This window comes from Scyliorhinus torazame, chromosome 2 (genome assembly GCF_047496885.1).
Source record: "Scyliorhinus torazame isolate Kashiwa2021f chromosome 2, sScyTor2.1, whole genome shotgun sequence".
Classification (NCBI taxonomy): Eukaryota; Metazoa; Chordata; class Chondrichthyes; order Carcharhiniformes; family Scyliorhinidae; genus Scyliorhinus; species Scyliorhinus torazame.
Genome location: NC_092708.1, coordinates 78,267,313 through 78,287,633, shown reverse-complemented (window position 1 = coordinate 78,287,633; position 20,321 = coordinate 78,267,313). Strand labels below are relative to the sequence as shown.

The following is a 20,321-nucleotide window of genomic DNA, read 5'->3' as shown; positions in this document are numbered from 1 at the left end:
AAAGGCCCATCTCAGTGCTTTGAGACAGAAAGCACATTAATCTAACATCTGGCATTGGTAAATGCTAAAATGCATTATTAACAAGGTAGTACCAGGACATTTAAAAAATCATGCCCCAACCAGGCAACGTCAGAGTTTTTTTTTGAAACGGAAATTGTGATTGACAAATTTATTGGAGATATTTGAGGATGTAACAAATGGGTGGACAAAAGGAAACATCCAGATATACTGGGCGGGATTCTCTCACCTCGCGGCAGAGTGTCCACTCCCAGGGTCGCTCCCAGGACTAATTCTGGCCTCTACAGGGGGCCAGCACGGCACTGGAGTGGATCGCGCCGCTCCAGCTGCTGATCCCGGCGTGAACTGGGCGTTGCGGGATCCGTGCATGCGCAGTGGCTTCCTTCAACGCGCCGGCCCCAACGCAACATGGCGCAGGGCTACAGGAGCCGGCGCGTAGGAAATGAGTCCCCCAGCCAGAGAGGCCAGCCTGCCGATCGGTGGGCCCCGATCGCGGGCCGGGCTGCATCGGAGGCGCCCCCCCCGCCCCCCCCCACCCACAGGCCGCCACCTGACCCTTCCACTCTGAGTTCCCGCCAGCTGAGAGCAGGTGTGGATGGCGGCGGCGGGACTCTGCATTTCCACGACGGCCGCTCGGCCCATCCTGGCCCGAGAATCGGTGGGCTGTCCACGTAGAGCGGCCTGCGACCGGCGGTGCGCCAACCACGCCAGCGCCAATGGCGCCGATTACCCGCCCTGTGGAGAATCGCGTGCCGACGTTGGGGCAGCGTGGCCCAGTCATGGGGATTCTCCGGCCCGGCCCAGGGCTGAGAGAATCCCGTCCAGTGTATCTAGATTTCCGAAAGGTGTTCGATAAGTTGTCACATAAAATGTTACCTCACAAGATAAGATCTTATTGTGCTGGTTTAGTACATTAGCATGGATAGAGCATTGGCTAACAGGAAACAGAGTCATTTAAATGGATCATTTTCAGGTTGGCAAACTGTAACTAGTGGAGTTCTGCAGGGTTTTGTTAATGAGGCCTCAATTCTTTCTGATAATTACTTGGTTTGTAGCCAAATATCCTTAGGATACAAAGATAGGTAGGAAAGCAAGTTGTGAGGAGGATACAAAGAGTTTGAAAAGGGATTTAGACAAGTTGAATGAGTGGGCACAAAACTGACAGATGGAGTATAATTTTTTTATTTTGAAATTTAGAATACCCAATTCATTTTTTCCAATTAAGGGGCAATTTAGCGTGGCCAATCCACCTACCCTGCACATCTTTGAGTTGTGGGGGCGAAACCCACGCAAACACAGGGAGAATGTGCAAACTCCACACAGACAGTCCCAGAGCCAGGATCGAACCTGCGACCTCGGCGCCATGAGGCAGCAGTGCTAACCAGCAGATGGAGTATAATGTCAGATAATGTGAGGTTGTCCACTTAGGCTGGGAAAGAAAAACAGAATATTAGGTAAGGAGAGAGATACTGCAGAATGCTGCAATGCATTGGGATTTAGGTGTTCTTGTACATGAATCATAAGAAAATGAGCATGCAGATACAGCAAGTAATTAGGCAGGCAAATGCAATATTGACCTATATTGTACAGATGATGGAGTATAAAAATAATGAGGCCTTGCTGCAAATATACGGGCATTCTTGAGACCGCAACTGGAGTATTGTGTATAGTTTTGGCCTCCTCTTGTATTGGATTCAGTTCAGAGAAGGTTCTTTTCCTTTATTCGTTCATGGGATGTGAGCGTCACTGGCTGGGCCAACACTTGTTGCCCATCCCGGCGGGTCAACCACAATGGTGTGGGTCTGGAGTCACATGTAGGCCAGACCAGGTAGGGAATCACAGATTTCCTTCCCTGAAGAACATTAGTGAACCAGATGGGTTTTTGCAACAATCGACAATGGTTTCATGGTCGTCATTAGACTTTTCATTCCAGATTAGTTTTTTAAAATTTAGAGTATCCAATTATTATTTTTTCCAATTAAGGGGCAATTTAGCTTGGCCAATCCACCTAACCTGCACATCTTTGGGTTGTGGGGGTGAAACCCACGCATACATGGGGAGAATGTACAAACTCCACACGGACAGTGACCCAGGGCCGGGATTCAAACCGGGTCCTCAGTGCCGCAGTCCCAGTGCTAACCACTGCACCAGGTGCCGCCCCCCCAGATTTTTATTTAATTCAAATTCCACCACCTGCCTTGGCGGGATTCAAATCCAGGTCCTGGATTCAAACCCTGGGTCTCTGGATTACTAGTCCAGTGACAATACCACTACGCCATGGCCTCCCCTGATGAGGAAAACTTGAGCAGGTTGGGCCTAATTTTAAATATATATTTTTTAGAAGAATAAGAGGTGATTTTATTGTAACATGTAAAATTCTGAGGGGGCTTGACAGAATTGATGCTGAATGTTTTCCCTCATGGGCGATCTAGAATTAGGGGACATTTTGTCAGCATAAGGGGTAGCTAATTTAAGACAGAGATGAGGAGGAATTTCTTCTCTCATGGAGTTGTTACGCTTTAGAATTCTCTTCCCCAGAAAGCAGTGGAGTCTGAGTCATTGAAAATAACCAAGGCCGAGTTAGACAGATTTTGGAATTATTGAATGGTTGAGCCTATGTGATGGGCCGAATGGCCTACTCATGGTCCTATTTCTTATGACCATATGTAACTTTTCTCAGGGTTTTTATTGTGAAACTAAAAAGTGTAAAGGTAGAAATCATGGATTGCTTCAGGATTGCACTCCAGGGGTTATGTCTACACCACGCACATGGGGGAACCATAGAATCTGTCTGCTCTTCTATCCCACTTAGACTCTTATTGTCTAAGGTGAATGTGGCCCAATTACTCTTCCTAACGAAATCTACCAACTCACTTTGATTTATAAAGACATTAATTGGCCAGATACATGCATGTTCTCACCTTCTCCGCCATATCCTTTTGATCCCTTTAACCCCAAGAGCTATATGTATCCTGTTCTTGAAAACATACAGGGTGCGATTTAGCGGACCAAAGTTAAAATCCAATTTTGGGCGCATTTGGTGGGAAGTTTCGCGAGGGCCGCATTGGTGAGATCGCGGCCTGTATTTAACGGCACCGAGTGCCAAAAAGGAGCCCCCATGGGATTCTTGACATTACTGGCTCCCTCGCCATCTGATTTGCCTGACTCGTGCCTCAGTTGCTCTCCGCTAACAAGGGGAGTTGACTCACTTCCAGTCAACATACAAACATGGCAGCGCCCAGGCGCAGCAGAGTGAACAATGCCGCCTCAGAGGCAGTGGCAGTGGCTGTCCGTGCGGGCAGCATGACAAGGAGGACTGCCGTCCAATGTTGAAAGAAGACCAACAACCTCCAACGAGCTGCAAGGCTAAGTTATCGCACATTGTTCATCTATCCTGTCTCCTTAAATACACCGAAAAGTCTTTTTCAAGCCAAAATGGAAAATAGCTCTTCAAACTGAATCTTGTTAGTAGCTACTAATAAAACTGAATTTCAATCCAACATTTCCTAATTGCATTATATCCCCTTAAGATAAAAGGCCAGAAATAATGTGCTAAAATTATTGATCCAGACCTCTTCAAACAACAGTGACTTCAGGAAATCTTTAAGGCTGTGTGATTCTCATAATGATAGGCCATTTTACTGTGTCGTTTATCACTTGGACTTAATCTAGTCAAAGCAGTCAAAGGTGCTGGGCAGATACATGTCACAAATACTCCATCAAAATGGTATTAAATTGGAAAAGAAGTATTGTTGATGTGATTTTTCTACTTACCTCCATCTCTTTACAAATGATTTATACCAATGTCTTCATGTTTATTCATGTATACTTAACAGTTGTTGTTGCCAGTTTAAACCTTTATTCACAGACAATGCTTTCAATGATATTCAGCTGCCTGAATGCTTTCCAAATAAACTGACACTCCTTGCACTCATCATAGTCATAAAGTGATACAAGTGCTCTGAACAACACAAATTTCATCAGCCAAGACCCCCAAAGAACAGACTGATTGGTCATTCATCTCATGTGCAGCTCATGGAACATATAGGGCGCGATTCTCCGCTCCCGCGCCGGTTGGGAGAATCTCCTGGTGCGCCATTTTTCCTGCGACGCCCTCCCGCGATTCACCCAAGCAGCGAGAATGGCCCCGTCGAGTTCTGCGCGGCGCAGGCCGGAGAATCGCCCGAGACACCCAAAATGGAGATTCTCCGCCACCCCCGCTATTCTCAGGCCCGGATGGGCCGAAGTCCCGACGGCGTGACCCCAGTTCACACCGTCGCCGTTTACACCTGCTATTTAAAGTCGTCAGATAGTCGTGCTGGCTGACGCTGAGCAGGGAGGAGGTGAGCGGACTGTTCCGCAGCTTCTGGAGACCGGGTCGGCTTCCCCGAGAAGGCTGCAGCCAACGGGGGGATGAGGGAGAGTGTGCAGGTGTGAGGGGTGTGAGGGAGAGTGTGCAGGTGGGAGGGGGGGGTGAGAGAGCAGAGTGCAGGTGGGGGGGGGGGGGGGGGGTGAGGGAGAGTGTGCACCAAACCGTGACCCGGGAGCCTCATCACTGATATGCCCAACCGAGGTGAGTGTCTCTGTGATTGTGTATGGTGTGGGAGACAGCAGTGCCGCAAGCTCGAGGTCATCGTCCGTTAGGAAGTCTTGTCTGTTCTCCTCCCACTCATGGCCCGGCGCAAGCTGCATGCGGGCCATGTCGTGTTGACCTCCAGGTGAATCCACGGAGTGTGTGGCCGTGATGTGTGCTTCTTCATGAATGTCCGTCCTGTGCCCCTCACTATTGTCTCTCTCTGTGGTGTGAGCGTCCCGGTCCTGCGTCCCATACTGAGAGGATGGCCCTCCTGGCCGACCGACTGCCAACCTCTGGCGTGCGTCCCTGGGTGCGCTTGTCGTTGGCGATGTTCCTCTGTCTCTTGGCCGAGACATCCTTGGACGTTCGGCGGCTGGCCCTGGGGAACATAAAGATTCGGGGTTCGTTAGACACGGTGGCCCGGGTGTATGGTGGTGGTGGGTGCACAGCGTGAGGGGGGGAGGGGAGCGAGGGTGCAATGGCCAGAGTGTGAGGGGGAGGGGATCGAGGCTGCAGTGGGCAATGTGTGAGGGAGACGATGACGGGTTGGGGGGGGGTGAGGACATGCAGGGTTCTCTCACTTGCTTCTGCGCCTCCGACCTGGCATGGCGCGATCTCCCGGGAGGCGGATCCCCCAGCGAGGTGCAGGGCCCTCTGCTTGTGGACATTTAGCAGGTGCAGCACAAGGGAATGCCCTCCGGTTCTCAAACGCTCACGCTGGTTGTAAGCTGTCTTGTCCTGGGGTGGGGGTAGGGGTTGGATAAAGCATCACAATTAGACGGGTATCATCAGGGCGTGCAGATATAAACTACATTTATGCTGGTACAGGAGACAGCACGCCATGGAATCGCTCCAGGGCGGGTCCCGGGGCTCATCGTTGTGCACCCTGACCCCCCCAAACCTCCCTGATGCTCCAACCCCCCCCTGATGCCCCAATCCCCCTGACCCCCAACCCCCCCTGACGCCCCCCCCCCGCCCCCCCCCCTCCATCGCACTTCCCCCCCCCTCGTGACGGGGGGGGGGGGGGGTCCTGGAGACACCCTCATGGCACTTACCCTGGCAGCCCGAGTGAGGTCGTGCAGCTTCTTTCAACACTGCTCCCCGGTCCGGGGGATCTGCCCCACAGCACTGACAGCGGTGCCAACCTCACGCCAACTGTGCCTCACCGTGCTGGATGGCTGGCGATGCCCACGTCTTGGGCAGAGGGTGTCCCTTCTGTGCTCCACCTCATCCAGCAGGGTGTCCAGGTCCGTGTCCCTGAACCTCGGTGCGGCTCGTCGGGGCTCAGCCATCTCTTCCTCTTTCTTCTACTCCGGGTCCTTCTGTGCGCAGATCGCGCCATTTATGACACAGCGCCACGTCATTTGGGCGTCGCGCGGTGACGATGCGGCTTTCGTGACACGCCCCCCGAGTTTCTTGCGGCCCCGATCCGAGCCCATTTTTGGGCCCTGAATCGGTCAAGATCGGGGCCGTTTCGTACCGTCGTGAACCTCGACGGCGTTCACGACGGCGTGGGCACTTAGTCGCGGGAGCGGAGAATCGCGCCCATAGTGTACCAAATTGGCTGCCACTTTGCCACAATTTTAAGTTAAAAACAATCTGTATAAAACAGTAGATTACAGAATTTAGTCCAGGGCAGGAAGTCCTGATAATTTCCAAATCAGTCACTGGGAGGTTTGTAAAAATGACTCAGATACATTTCGGGAGTGCTGTCCAAGATGTGGCCCGCATGGCAAATGCAGGGTCTTAGAACTCACCGATTTTGACATATTTCTCTAGTTAACAGCTCTAAAAGATGTTCATCTCCACACCACACCATGCTTCTTGAGAAGAACCTCATGCTCAGCAGTGTGGAATAATTAAAGTATGACTTACATTCCAGACAGAAGTGATTCCATAATTTTCATCCTAAACCGTAATTTTTCAAGTTACTCATTTTGTTTGGAAATGGAATAGAAAAACACAATAATAATTATTGATAGCTTGCAGTATATGCAATAAGATGAAGCTTTACCTGTTTCTGGTGCATGGCAAGTCCCATGGCTCTTATGGCAAGAAGGTAGGATATTTTTTCCAATCATGTATTCAAAATTCATGCCCTCCCCAAAATCAGATAAATTTGCTATGATTTCATGATTGTTTGTGGGACTAATCCAAATAAGGTTGGCTCCAGAACTTCCCTTCATAACCACCATTGCTATACTTCCAAAAGATCTTGGGCGGGAATCGGCGGGGTGCGCCACACCGGCCGGAGTGGTTTGCGCCGCGCCAGCGCCATGCCAACCGGCGCCGAAGGGCCTCCACCGACCGCCGTGAGTTGACGCATGCGCGGGAGCGCCAGCGTGTGCTGGCGTCACCCCAGCGCATGAGCAGGGTGGGTTCATCTCCGCGTCGGCCATCGCGGAGGTCCACAGCAGCCGACGCGGAGGAATAGAGTGCCCGCATGGCACAGGCCTGCCCGCGGGTCGGTGGGCCCCGATCGGGCCAGGCCACCATGGAGGCACTTCCCGGGGCCGGATCCCCCCCCCCCCCCCTGAGGACCCCGGAGGCCACCCGCGGAGCCAAGTCCCGCCAGTAAGTACCTACTATAATTTACGGCGGCGGGACCGGCCTAAAACGGGCGGCCAATCGGCGGGGGGCCCACAATTCCCGCCCCCCCAAAATCCCCGGCGCCGGAGAATTTGGCAGCCAGCGGGGCGGGATTCACGATCCCCCCCCCCGGCGATTCTCCGTTCTGGCAGGGAGTCGGAGAAGCCCGCCCCTTTTCTATTGTTTTTGGGAAAGCTTTGACACGTTCCCGTGTAATGTGATGAGTTGCTACAGAAATTTCTTTTATCAATCTCTGTCTAGCTTCAGGTCATTTTAGGGTAATTTAAGAATACAGACCCCCAATTTGCACACAGCTTTTGATGAGTGTTTGGATTAGAATCAGTGTACAGGTAATTTGGTGGGTAGTTCTGGGATGGGATCCATTTCTGTCAGCTTTCTGTCCTGTTACGCTGTTTTAATCTTCGCGCCTGATCTGAGGTCTTCTACATGTGTGGCTGCAATGCTGCTGGGAACTCATTATCTGGAAAGAACTTGCATTTATGTTGGATGATCTCAGGATAGTCCAAAGCGCTTCACAGCCAATGAATTCTTTTTGAAATCTAGTCATTTGTAATATAAAGAAACACAGCAACTTGTGTGAGGCAAGGCTTCCCAAACAGTAATGAGATAATGAGCAGATAATCCGTTTTAATGATGCTGAGGGACACAAGCACCAAGAAGAACAGCCCTGTTCACCTTCAGTATAGTTCCATGAGATCCGCCCAGGAGAAAAGCAACAGGAGTGGAGGCCCCCAGACCCCATGAACTGCATTCCCACAGCACCATGCGTAACTTAGAACAAAATAAAAGAGCCAGTAGTGGAAAAGTGCTTTGTTTTGGAGCTTGCAGACCGAGGAAACTTTCAAAGGAGATTGCTGGAGTTACAAGAGAGAGATTAAAGCCTTTTTTTCACTTCACACCTTGTTTGAGCTGCACATACCTCTGAAAATGAGGAAACCTTTGCCCTGTCTGACAATAAGAGGCTCTAAATAGTAAATATGGTGGATAGAAATGTATGTGTGTAGCAGTGCTGAGACACTGAATCATCATGGGCAGAGAGTGCAGTGTTTTGTTACCTGCATGGCCCATGCAGGATTTTGCATAGATATAGTTCAAGAAACCTGCTGCCTGTGCGATCCACAGGTTAGCCTGTCCCCAGGAAATCAACATAACTCTCCACTATTAACGCTGACTGGGTTCATGTCCAGTGAGTGAGCCATCAGGGTCACTCCGTGTATCACTCTCATGTGACTCAGCAATAGGATTTCATGCTTGTACGACAAATGAAGCAATGCAAATAAAATAGGAAAACATAGTGGCCTCACACATCTGACCTGCACTATGTTTTTGGGAGTTTAAATAATTTATTTTGTTCGACACATTATATAATTCCCGAGTTGATAGACTGCATCCATTACACACATGAAACAATATAGAGATTAATGGATACTTGGGAGTGATTACAAGGAGTTAATCAAATTGAAGAACCCCTGGGACATTATGACCAATTCCAGCACTGCAGCTTGTAATGATTGCCTGAACGCCAAGTTTACTGTCTTGAAATCATGCCAGGATATCTGCTTTCATTACAGTTATACTGTGAACCGGGCAATTTATTCATATTTTGTTTTATCTTAATGTGAGGCTGTTTTGTTTTGATTCCCTATGCCCTTAACACTAGCTGTTTTCAATGAAGTTTAATGATTCTGATCTCATTAGGCCACATGGATTGAATCATTCTGTCAGTGATTAGCAGGAAATCCAACAGCCAATTAGTATGCTGTTAAATTGGTGCATGTGCCTTGGAAATAGTCTGTATATTCCAATAGTCTGTATATTCCAAAAATGTGCAGGTTAGGTGGATTTGCCATACTAAACTGCACCTTGGCGTCCAAGGATGTGCAGGTTAGGTGGGGTTATGGAGTTACGAGGATAGGGCAGGGGAGTGGTCCTGGGTACGGTGCTCTTTCAGATGGTTGGTGCAGACTTGATGGGCCGAATGGCCTCCTTCTGCACTGCAGGAATTCTATTTAAGAGATATCCTTCACCTTTTTTTCTCGATAAATGTAGAGTACCCAATTATTATTTTTTTTCAATTAAGGGGCAATTTAGCATGGCAAATCCACCTAACCTGCACATCTTTGGGTTGTGGGGGTGAAACCCATGCTGACACGGGGAGAATGTGCAAACTCCACATGAACAGTGACCCAGGGCTGAGATTCGAACCTGGGTCCTCAGCACCATAGGCAGCAGTGCTAACCACTGTGCCACGTGCCGCCCTGATATTTTGCACTTTTGAATGACTGGAATCCAGATTTTAATTATAGATTTATATTGTTGCTCCAAAATGGCTCGGTTAACTTCATTCCTTCTCCAGAATCCTGCAATCATTGGAGTCCACCACTAGGTGGTGAATGATGACTAGTACACAAAATTGTTTTCTGGTAACATCATTTAAAGTTGAAGTTAATTGCTATTTAAATCTCCTATGCTAAACTTCCACTGACCTGGTTGCTAACATACAATAATGTCATTTTAATAACACCTTGTATTCATGAATAATGGACTAAGTTACAAATCTACCAGTTCAGTACAGAAAGCTGCAGTACAATCTGCCATTAACTCTTCACTGTCGTCTGACAAGTCTGTTCAAACCGATCTACATTTTACAGCCACTATTCAGTAGTCTTTCTTTTTTTCTTGGATTCAAGACATGGGAAATGCAGCTTGCATCAAATCTCTCTTGGGACACGGCTACTCTGAGACAAGCAGCACCATTATTGTAAAAAAGGCTCTGTAACACAGAAGCCTCACGCATTCAAATCTCTCTGGAAACACCAAGGTTTGAAAGGGCACAGCACAACCACTAAAGGGGTGGACGTTGTGAAGAATTAGTAAGGCTGCACAAAGAATGGATTTTCACTACAATTACTGGTTGCTCGAAAATTAAAGCGTGAATGATGTTTCTTGGAGGACGAGAGACCTGCCTCTTCCGGACTTACAAAAATCTTTCAAGGAAAATTCTGCAAATTCTTATCTTTTTGGAATGTCCTTTAACAATCGTCATTTAGGCCTCAGCTCTGGAGAACTGGGACTGACATACGGGATGCATTATGGTCCTTCCGTCCCTCTTTGAAAGACAACTGGGAGTTCTACAGCAGGTGTAGGACCCCAACTTGAATATGTGAAGAGTCTCCCACCTGTTTTGAGCAGGAGTGTTGGACGCTCACTTAAACGGCTGCCTGAAAATTGATTAAGGTGGGCAAATGGATGCACAAGTTCACTGACAGGCTTTCAATGGCTGTTCCCTCACCCCCCATCCCCCCCACCCCTCCAGAGTCTGCCCCCCTTTCTGCTGAAAAACAGCTGCCTCTCTTCATGATTTCACGCGGGTGAGAGTTCCGCATTATATATTCTTGAGCAACTGAGAATGAGTTGAAAAAATGACTGATCGCATGTGGGAAATGTAGGCCATGATGCACTAAGCAGAGGGTGCTTATTTATAAATGCAGGAGATGGTCCCAACAGCACTGGCGATGCAAGCAGAAACTTAAAAATAGTTCATTTAATACGTTGACAAGTACCTGCTCTAACTGCTCAATTTCCCTTTCAATCTTTCTTATTGCTGCATCGTGAGGTGTGGGGCGGCACGGTTGCACAGTGGTTAGCACTGCTGCCTCACAGCGCCAGGGACCTGGGTTCGATTCTGACCCTCAGGTGACTGTGTTGAGGTTGCACTTTCTCCCCGTGTCTGCGTGGGTTTCCTCTGAGTGTTCCGGATTCCTCCTACAGTCCAAAGATGTGCAGGTTAGGTGGATTGGTCATGCTATATTGTCCGAAATGTTAGGTGGGGTTACGGGGATAGGGGAGGGGGATTGGACCTAGGTGTGGTAAACCACTGTGTTCCTACATTAAGGGTTGTACGGTAGAACCTGCACTACAAGTTCACCTGGGCCCCTGCATGCGAGCTCCGCCCAGGAGCCGGGTTATAAATATGCGTGGCCTTCAGCTAGCAGCCATTTTGTCAGCTGCTGTAGGAGGCCACACATCAGATACTAATAAAACCTCAGTTTGAATTCAACTTCGTCTCCAGCCAAATTGATCGTGCCTCAATTTATTAGTATCTGATTCAGAAGATGGACCTCCGGATTAAACCAGATCGACTGCAGCTGGATCCTCACGCAAGTGACGCCAGAAACGACTTTCAGCACTGGCTAGCTTGTTTTGAAGTGTATATCAACGCGGCGCCGACCCCTGATCCAGAGGCTCAGAAGATTCAAATCTTGTACTCCAGACTCAACTCTAAAATCTTCCCGCTGATCCAGGATGCACCCAATTACGCTGACGCTATGACTCGACTTAAAGAGAGTTATGAGCAGAAGACGAACGCGCTCTTCGCTAGACACACGCTCGCAACGCGTACTCGACTACCTGGTGAGTCAATCGAGGACTTCAGGAGGGCCCTGATCCCATTAGTTCGGGACTGTGACTGCCAGGACGTCACAGCTAAGGAGCACTCAGATCTCCTTATGAGGGACGCTTTTGTAACTGGGATTGGGTCTAATGTTATCAGGCAGCGGCTCCTAGAAGGGGCCACGCGCGACCTCGCAGAGACTAAAACACGAGCGTTTTCCATGATGGTCGCCCTGCGCAATGTACAGTCCTACGCCCCCAACTGTGCGGCCCACTCCTCCTACGCTTCATTGGCCCCACAGGCAGCCGCCCCAGCAGCGGCGCTACCCACACAGTACGCCTGCGCTACGCGCCAGTCGGTGATCTCCGGGGGGCCCCGATGCTATTTTTGCGGCCAACAAAGACACCCCGCCAACGCTGCCCGGCCCGTGCTGCCCTTTGTAAGGTCTGCGGGACGAAGGGCCACTACGCAGCGGTATGCTAGGCCCGCTCAGCGGCCGCAGTCGCCCCCCACCCCCCCCAACCCGGTCACGGACAATGGGCGCCGCTATCCTCCCCTCCTCCCCAGGCCATGTGCGAGCAATGGGCGCCGCCATCTTCTCCCCCGCACCAGGCCCGCTCAGCGGCAGCGGTCGTCCCCACCCACCCCGGTCACGGACAATGGGCGCCGCTAACCTCCCCTCCTCCCCAGGCCATGTGCGAGCAATGGGCGCCGCCATCTTCTCCCCCGCACAACACGTGCGTTTCATGGGCACCGCCATCTTGCTCCACCCCCGCAACGTGCATTCCATGGGTGCCGCCATCTTGTGACCCCCATGACCTCTGGGCGCCGCCATCTTGTCCACCGCGCAGCACACGGAGACCAACGGCGTTTCAGGACCCCGACACAGCGGCCACCTCACTGCCCGACGATCAACCACGACGCACATCCATGGTAATCGACCAGTCCAGACCACACACTCTGACCAACGCATCCACCAGCGTTAAAGTCAACGGCCACGTGACCTCCTGCCTACTGGACTCCGGGAGCACCGAGAGCTTTGTACATCCAAATACGGAAAGGCGCTGCTCCCTTAAGGTACACCCTACCAATCAAAGTATCTCCCTGGCCTCCGGATCCCATCGCGTAGCGATCCGGGGGTACTGCACGGTCACGCTCACAGTCCAAGGCGTAGAGTTCCACGGTTTTCGCCTCTACGTCCTCCCTAATCTCTGCGCTGCACTTATCCTTGGCCTGGATTTTCAGTGCAACCTCCAGAGCATGACCCTTAAATTCGGCGGACCCTTACCACCCCTCACTGTGTGCGGCCTCGCGACCCTAAAGGTCGATCCTCCTTCCCTCTTTGCCAATCTAACTCCAGATTGCAAACCCGTCGCCACCAGGAGCAGACGGTACAGCACCCAGGATAAGACCTTCATCAGGTCCGAGGTCCAGCGGTTGCTTCAGGAAGGTGTCATCGAGGCCAGCAACAGCCCCTGGAGAGCTCAAGTGGTAGTGGTTAAGTCTGGGGAGAAAAATCGAATGGTCGTGGACTACAGCCAGACCATCAACAGGTACACGCAGCTCGACGCGTACCCCCTCCCACGCATATCTGACATGGTTAACCAGATTGCACAGTACCGGGTCTTCTCAACGGTGGACCTGAAATCCGCTTACCACCAGCTCCCCATTCGTAAATCGGACCGGCCACACACCGCCTTCGAGGCAGACGGCAGGCTATATCACTTCCTTAGGGTCCCCTTCGGCGTCACCAATGGGGTTTCGGTCTTCCAAAGGGAGATGGACCGAATGGTCGACCGGTACGGCTTGCGGGCCACGTTTCCGTACCTAGACAATGTAACCATCTGCAGCCATGATCAGCAGGACCACGATGCCAACCTCTCTAAATTTCTCCGCACTGCCACTCTCCTCAGCCTCACTTACAACGAGGAGAAGTGTGTGTTCCGTACAAACCGCTTAGCCATCCTCGGCTACGTGGTCCAGAACGGAGTTCTGGGGCCAGATCCCGACCGCATGCGCCCCCTCATGGAGCTTTCCCTCCCCCACTGCCCCAAGGCCCTCAAACGCTGCCTGGGGTTCTTCTCATATTACGCACAGTGGGTCCCAAACTATGCGGACAAGGCCCGCCCACTCATACAGTCCACAAATTTCCCCCTGATGGCAGAGGCCCAACAGGCCTTCGCCCGGATCAGAGCTGATATTGCCAAGGCCACAATGCACGCTGTAGACAAAACACTTCCTTTCCAAGTAGAAAGCGACGCATCGGACGTCGCCCTTGCCGCCACCCTCAACCAGGCAGGCAGGCCCGTGGCATTCTTTTCCCGCACCCTCCATGCCTCCGAAATTCGGCACTCATCCGTCGAAAAGGAGGCCCAGGCTATCGTTGAGGCTGTGCGACATTGGAGGCATTACCTGGCCGGCAGGAGATTCACTCTCCTCACTGACCAACGGTCGGTAGCCTTCATGTTCAACAACACGCAGCGGGGCAAGATCAAAAATGACAAAATCTTGCGGTGGAGAATCGAGCTCTCCACCTATAACTACGAGATTAAGTATCGCCCTGGCAAACTCAACGAACCCCCATACGCCCTATCCCGGGGTACATGTGCCAGCGCACATGTAGACCGACTCTGGACCCTGCACGACAGCCTTTGTCACCCAGGGGTCACTCAGTTGTATCACTTCATTCAGGCACAAAATTTGCCCTACTCCGTAGAGGAAGTAAGGACGATCACCAAGGACTGCCAGGTCTGTGCGGAGTGCAAACCGCTTTTCTACCGGCCGGACCGCGCGCACCTGGTGAAGGCCTCCCGCCCCTTTGAACGCTTCAGCGTGAATTTCAAAGGCCCCCTCCCCTCCTCCGACCGACACACGTATTTCCTCAGTGTGATCGATGAATACTCCCGTTTTCCCTTCGCCATCCCATGCCCCGACATGACGTCTGCCACCATTATTAAAGCCCTTAATTCTATCTTCACTCTGTTCGGCTTCCCCGCCTACATCCACAGTGACAGGGGATCCTCATTCATGAGTGATGAGCTACGTCAGTTCCTGCTCAGCAGGGGTATCGCCTCCAGCAGAACGATGAGCTACAACCCCCGGGGAACCGGACAGGTAGAAAGGGAGAATGGGACGGTATGGAGGGCCGTCCAGCTGGCCCTACGGTCCAGAAATCACCCGGCCTCCCGCTGGCAAGAGGTCCTCCCTGATGCACTACATTCCATTCGCTCATTACTTTGCACTGCTACTAACAGTACACCGCATGAACGCCTTTTTGCTTCCCCAGGAAGTCCACATCCGGGGTATCACTCCCAACTTGGCTCACAGCTCCGGGAACCGTGCTTCTCCGTAAACATGTGCGGTTCCACAAGGCGGACCCGTTGGTGGAAAGGGTGCACCTGCTCCACGCAAACCCACAGTACGCCTACGTGGCGTTCCCCGACGGCCGCCAGGATACCTTCTCCCTCAGGGACCTGGCATCAGCAGGTCCGCCCCCACACCACCCCCATCACCACCCTCCCCTCCCCCACCGCCCCCATCACCCCCCCAGGACCGTCTGTCCTCCCCCTGCCCACCCCCGTTGATGAAGAGGATTTTGGCACGCTCCCGGGGTCAACTTCGACACGACAGCACCAACATCGCCGGCTCCACTTTGTCGATCCCAGAGGACAATCAAGGCGCCGGACAGGCTGAATCTCTGACCGGCCCACCGGATGACCAGAGACATTTTTTTTTCACTGTTCTGTAAATATTAAAGATTGCGAATTGTATATAGTTATCCACCACGCACGCCGGACTCAATTTTAACAGGGGGTGAATGTGGTATACCACTGTGTTCCTATATTAAGGCTTGTACGGTAGGACCTGCACTACAGGTTCACCTGGGCCCCTGCATGCTAGCTCCGCCCAGGAGCCGGGTTATAAATATGCGTGGCCTTCAGCTCGCAGCCATTTCATCAGCTGCTGTTGGAGGCCACACTTCAGATACTAATAAAGCCTCAGTTTGAATTCAACTTCGTCTCCAGCCAAATTGATTGTGCCTCACTAGGTAGGGTGCTCTGGGGTGGCACGCGGTGCAGTAGTTAGCACTGGGACTGCGGCGCTGAGGATTCGGGTTTGAATCCCGGCCCTGGGTCACTGTCCATGTGGAGTTTGCACATTCGTCCCGTGTCTGCGTGGGTTTCATCCCCACACACCGAAGATGTGCAGGTTAGACGGATTGGCCACGCTAAATTGCCCCTTAATTGGGAAAAAAAATAATTGGGCACTCTAAATTTATTTAAAAAAAAGGTAGGGTGCTCTACTGGAGCAAGGGCCAGTGCAGACGCGATGGGCCAAATGGCCTCTTTCTATGCTGTAGGGATACTATGAGACATTGATTCCCCTCTATTTTCTGAGCTTTAGTTGGAAAGTCGGAGAGCATTAATGGTTTGCTGTTATGCTCCTGCATGTATGGAAGGGAGCGCTTGTAAGGAAATTTTGATTCAACACAAATTTTCAATAATTATAGGATTTGCTTTTAAAGTATACCAACCAGGGATTTTTATGCTTGAATTGCAGCAAAGTGAACAATCTCATGCCAGAGAGATCAACTGGCACCACAGCTGATCTGCTTATGCCTACCATTATGCTGCAATTGCATCTGCAGGCTCTGGCACATATAACTGATAATGACTGAAGGCAACTGCGTCTGCTGGCACTAGATCAGCAGGGAGATGGTTGTGGAGATATGCTCTTTGCTGTAAGAACACTTGCTGACAATCTGATTCACAGGCATCGCTGCCAGTGGTAGTCAATCTTGAATCCTCACTGAAGGTTCCCTCTTCCTTTCCAGTTAACTTGTATATTATCTGCCATTTGAGCCATTTTGCTGCCTGCAGGTGCATCAATCTAGTGACCTATACATTGTTCAACAGGGCCGGCTCTACTGAGCAGTAACAGTCCAATGGATGTTCATTTATCACACAAAATGTAGCAGCCAGGAATATCATGCTTGTTTCTCTGTGTCTCTGCTTCCCTTTACCTTCCCACTCGTGGCAATGCCATCAGCACCTGGGTTTTACTCTGAAATCCCTTGCCTAAACCTCTCTGCCTCGCCACCTTTAAAATCTTCCTAAAAAAACATCTGTTGGCCTAGTTTTAGTCCCCCACCGGGTCTGTATTTTTCCGCGGTTGGTGCCTGTATTCCATATGTTCATCTGTGAACATTTCATCAGGACAGTTTCACATTAAAGGCCTTAGATAAATATGGATTCTATTGGACATAGGCACAAGCTGAAATGAATTCCATGCCATCAATGTGACTGGTCAGCGATTACCAATATCAGATCCTCAAGGTCGATGCCTGTTTCCTCAGTTGTTGCTCACAATGTCTTTTTTCTCGGATTAGCTCCTCAGAAACTAAAGTTACTCTCTTCAGTCCCAGCTAATGATATATTTGTGCCCAACACAGACACAAATATAGCGCAGATGTAGCCCGCATGTAACTTTGAGGATAACTATAATGCATTTTGTCCCAGATGTTGACAGATGGGGAGCATTTTACAGTACAACCCAGCCAAGGTTGGCAAGATCAGGGTGTTGTGCTGCATATTCTTTAAATTATTAACAAATGATCTTACCTAAAGAGAACAATGGGGCAGGTACAACACCCCACAATCAATTGAGCATTGTGATGAAGGGCATATTGCTACATAAATGTTCAATCTCTAAAATTAACGATGGTCACAGGAGAGATATTCAGCCGCTCTAACCCAAAATATGTCACCAACATTGTAATTTTCACCAAGTCAACAACTGATATTCATGCTTTATTATGCGAATACCATATTCTGCAACATTGCAAAGAAACTCCCTGGATAAAGTTAGGTTGAAGTGCAACAAATTTATTCCCCTATTTATGATCAGTTTATTGGTGGAATTCTTCCATGGTTCCACTGGTGGGTACGATGGTGAGCAGGGAGAGAATTCGGCAGGATTCCAGAAATCGGTTTCCGTCAGTGTGAATTTCCCATGGAACCTTCTGCTGGTAGCCGTCTTGGCATATCAGGAAATAGAACATAGAACAGTACAGCACAGTACAGGCCCTTTAGTCCACGATGTTGTGCCGACCATTTATCCTAATCTAAGATCAACCTAACCTACACCCCTTCAATTTACTGCTGTACATGTGCCTGTCTAAGAGTTGCTTAAATATCCCTAATGACTCGGACTCCACCACCTCCGCTGGCAGTGCATTCCACACACCCACAACTCTCTGTGTAAAGAACCTACCTCTGACATCTCCCCTATACCTTCCTCCAATCACCTTAAAATTATGTCCCCTCGTGACAGCCATTTCCACCCTGGGGAAAAGCCTCTGGCTATCCACTCTATCCATGCCTCTCATCACCTTGTACACCTCTATCAAGTCACCTCTCTGCCTTCTTCGTTCCAGTGAGAAAAGCCCTAGCTCCTTCAACCTTTCTTCATAAGACATGCTCTCCAGTCCAGGCAGCATCCTGGTAAATCTCCTCTGTACCCTCTCCAAAGCATCCACATCCTTCCTATAATGAGGCGACCAGAACTGGACACAATATTCCAAGTGTGGTCTAACTGGAGTTTTATAAAGCTGCAGCAAAACCTCGCAGCTCTTAAACTCAATCCCCCTGTTAATGAAAGCCAACACACCATACTCCTTTTTAACAACCCTATCAACCTGGGTGGCAACTTTGAGGGATCTATGTACGTGGACCCCAAGATCCCTCTGTTCCTTCCACTTCCAAGAATTCTGCCTTTAACCCTGTATTCAGCATTCAGGTGTAGGTTAGGTTGATCTTAGATTAAGATAAACGGTCGGCACAACATCGTGGGCTGAAGGGCCTGTATTGTGCTGTACTGTTCTATGTTCTATTTCCCGATATGCCAAGATGGCTACCAGCAGAAGGTTCCATGCGAAATTCACATTGGCGGAAACCGATTTCTGGAATCCTGCCGAATTCAAATTCAACCTTCCAAAATGAATCACTTCACATTTATCAAGGTTGAACTCCATCCGCCACTTCTCAGCCCAGCTCTGCATCCTGTCAATGTCCTGCTGTAACCTGCAACAACCCTCAACACTATCTACAACTCCCCCAACCTTTGTGCCATCGGCAAGCTTACTAACCCACCCTTCCACTTCCTCATCCAAGTCATTTATAAAAACCACAAAGAGCAGAGGTCCCAGAACAGATCCTTGCAGGACACCACTGGTCACCGACCTCCAGGCGGAATACTTTCCAACCACTACCACTCGCTGTCTTCTTTCGGCCAGCCAATTCTGTATTCAGACAACCAAATTTCCCTGTATCCCATGCCCCCTAACTTTCTGAATGAGCCTACCATGGGGAACCTTATCAAATGCCTTAGTGAAATCCATATACACTACATCCACTGCCCGACCTTCATCAATGTGTCTCGTCACATCCTCAAAGAATTCAATGAGGCTTGTGAGGCATGACCTGCCCCTCACAAAGCCATGTTGACTATCTTTAATCAAACTATGTTTTTCTAAATAATCATAAATTCTATCTCTCAGAATCCTTTCCAATATTTTGCTCACCACAGGCGTAAGACTGATGAGTCTGTAATTCCCAGGGATTTCCCTATTCTCTTTCTTGAACAGGGGAACAACATTTGCCTCCCTCCAATCATCTGCTGGAGGCCGGCATGAGACTGATTTGCACCCCGCGAATGGGATGCAGATGAATGCCCAGCCGGGATCTTCCACCCATGTCCATTTGTCCACAATGCCTGTGGGAAATCACACTGATCTGGACTAACATGATGTGGAGATGCCGGCGTTGGACTGGGGTGAGCACAGTAAGAAGTCTTACAACACCAGGTTAAAGTCCAACAGGTTTGTTTCGATGTCACTAGCTTTCGGAGCGCTGCTCCTTCCTCAGGTGAAAACCTGATTTTCACCTGAGGAAGGAGCAGCGCTCCGAAAGCTAGTGACATCGAAACAAACCTGTTGGACTTTAACCTGGTGTTGTAAGACTTCTTACTGGACTAACATGGTGTGCAGAAGTTGGTGTTCACCTGAACAATACCTCAGGCTGGCTCTGGAGATTGGGATGAAGACCGCAAACAACAATAGCAGTGGTTGGGAACATCTGCAGGTGGATCTTCTGGATTCAGTATCATCAAGGAAGTCAATCTTCCATAATAATCATAATAATCTTTTTTAGTGTCATAAGTAGGCTTACATTAACGCTGCAGTGAAGTTACTGTGAAAAGCCCCTAGTCGCCACACTCCGGTGCCTGTTCGGGTACACTGAGGGAGAATTCAGAATGTCCAATTCACTTTAACAAGCATGTCTTTCCGGACTTGTGGGAGGGAACTGAAATCCGGAGGAAACCCACGCAGACTCGGCGAGAACGTGCAGACTCCGCACAGCCAGTGACCCAAGCCGGGAGTTGAACCCATGTCCCTGGCACGGTGAAGCAACAGTGCTAACCACTGTGCTACCATACCGACCTAAAGACTCACAGCGTTCAAGGAAATCCATCTTCTTTTTTGGGAGGTCCTTCTTCCAGCCTCAGAGTGTCCCTGGAGATCCATCTTCTTTTTCAGGAGGTTAATTTTCTTTCTTCAATGTTGGGTCAGTGATGTTGGGCACCTTTTCAATATGGCACCCAGATATGATATTGGGATGCACGCCATCATGCCTGCCCTGCCAAGGAATAAGGCGCTGAACCCCT

The 20,321-nt window shown here is 50.1% G+C and overlaps 1 protein-coding gene across 1 annotated transcript in view; it reads right to left on the bottom strand.

Moving 5' to 3' along the window:
• The window catches only part of LOC140388578 (inactive dipeptidyl peptidase 10-like), a 1,987,526-nt gene that overhangs the window by 185,599 nt on the left and 1,781,606 nt on the right, over positions 1-20,321 (bottom strand). The window lies entirely within an intron of this gene.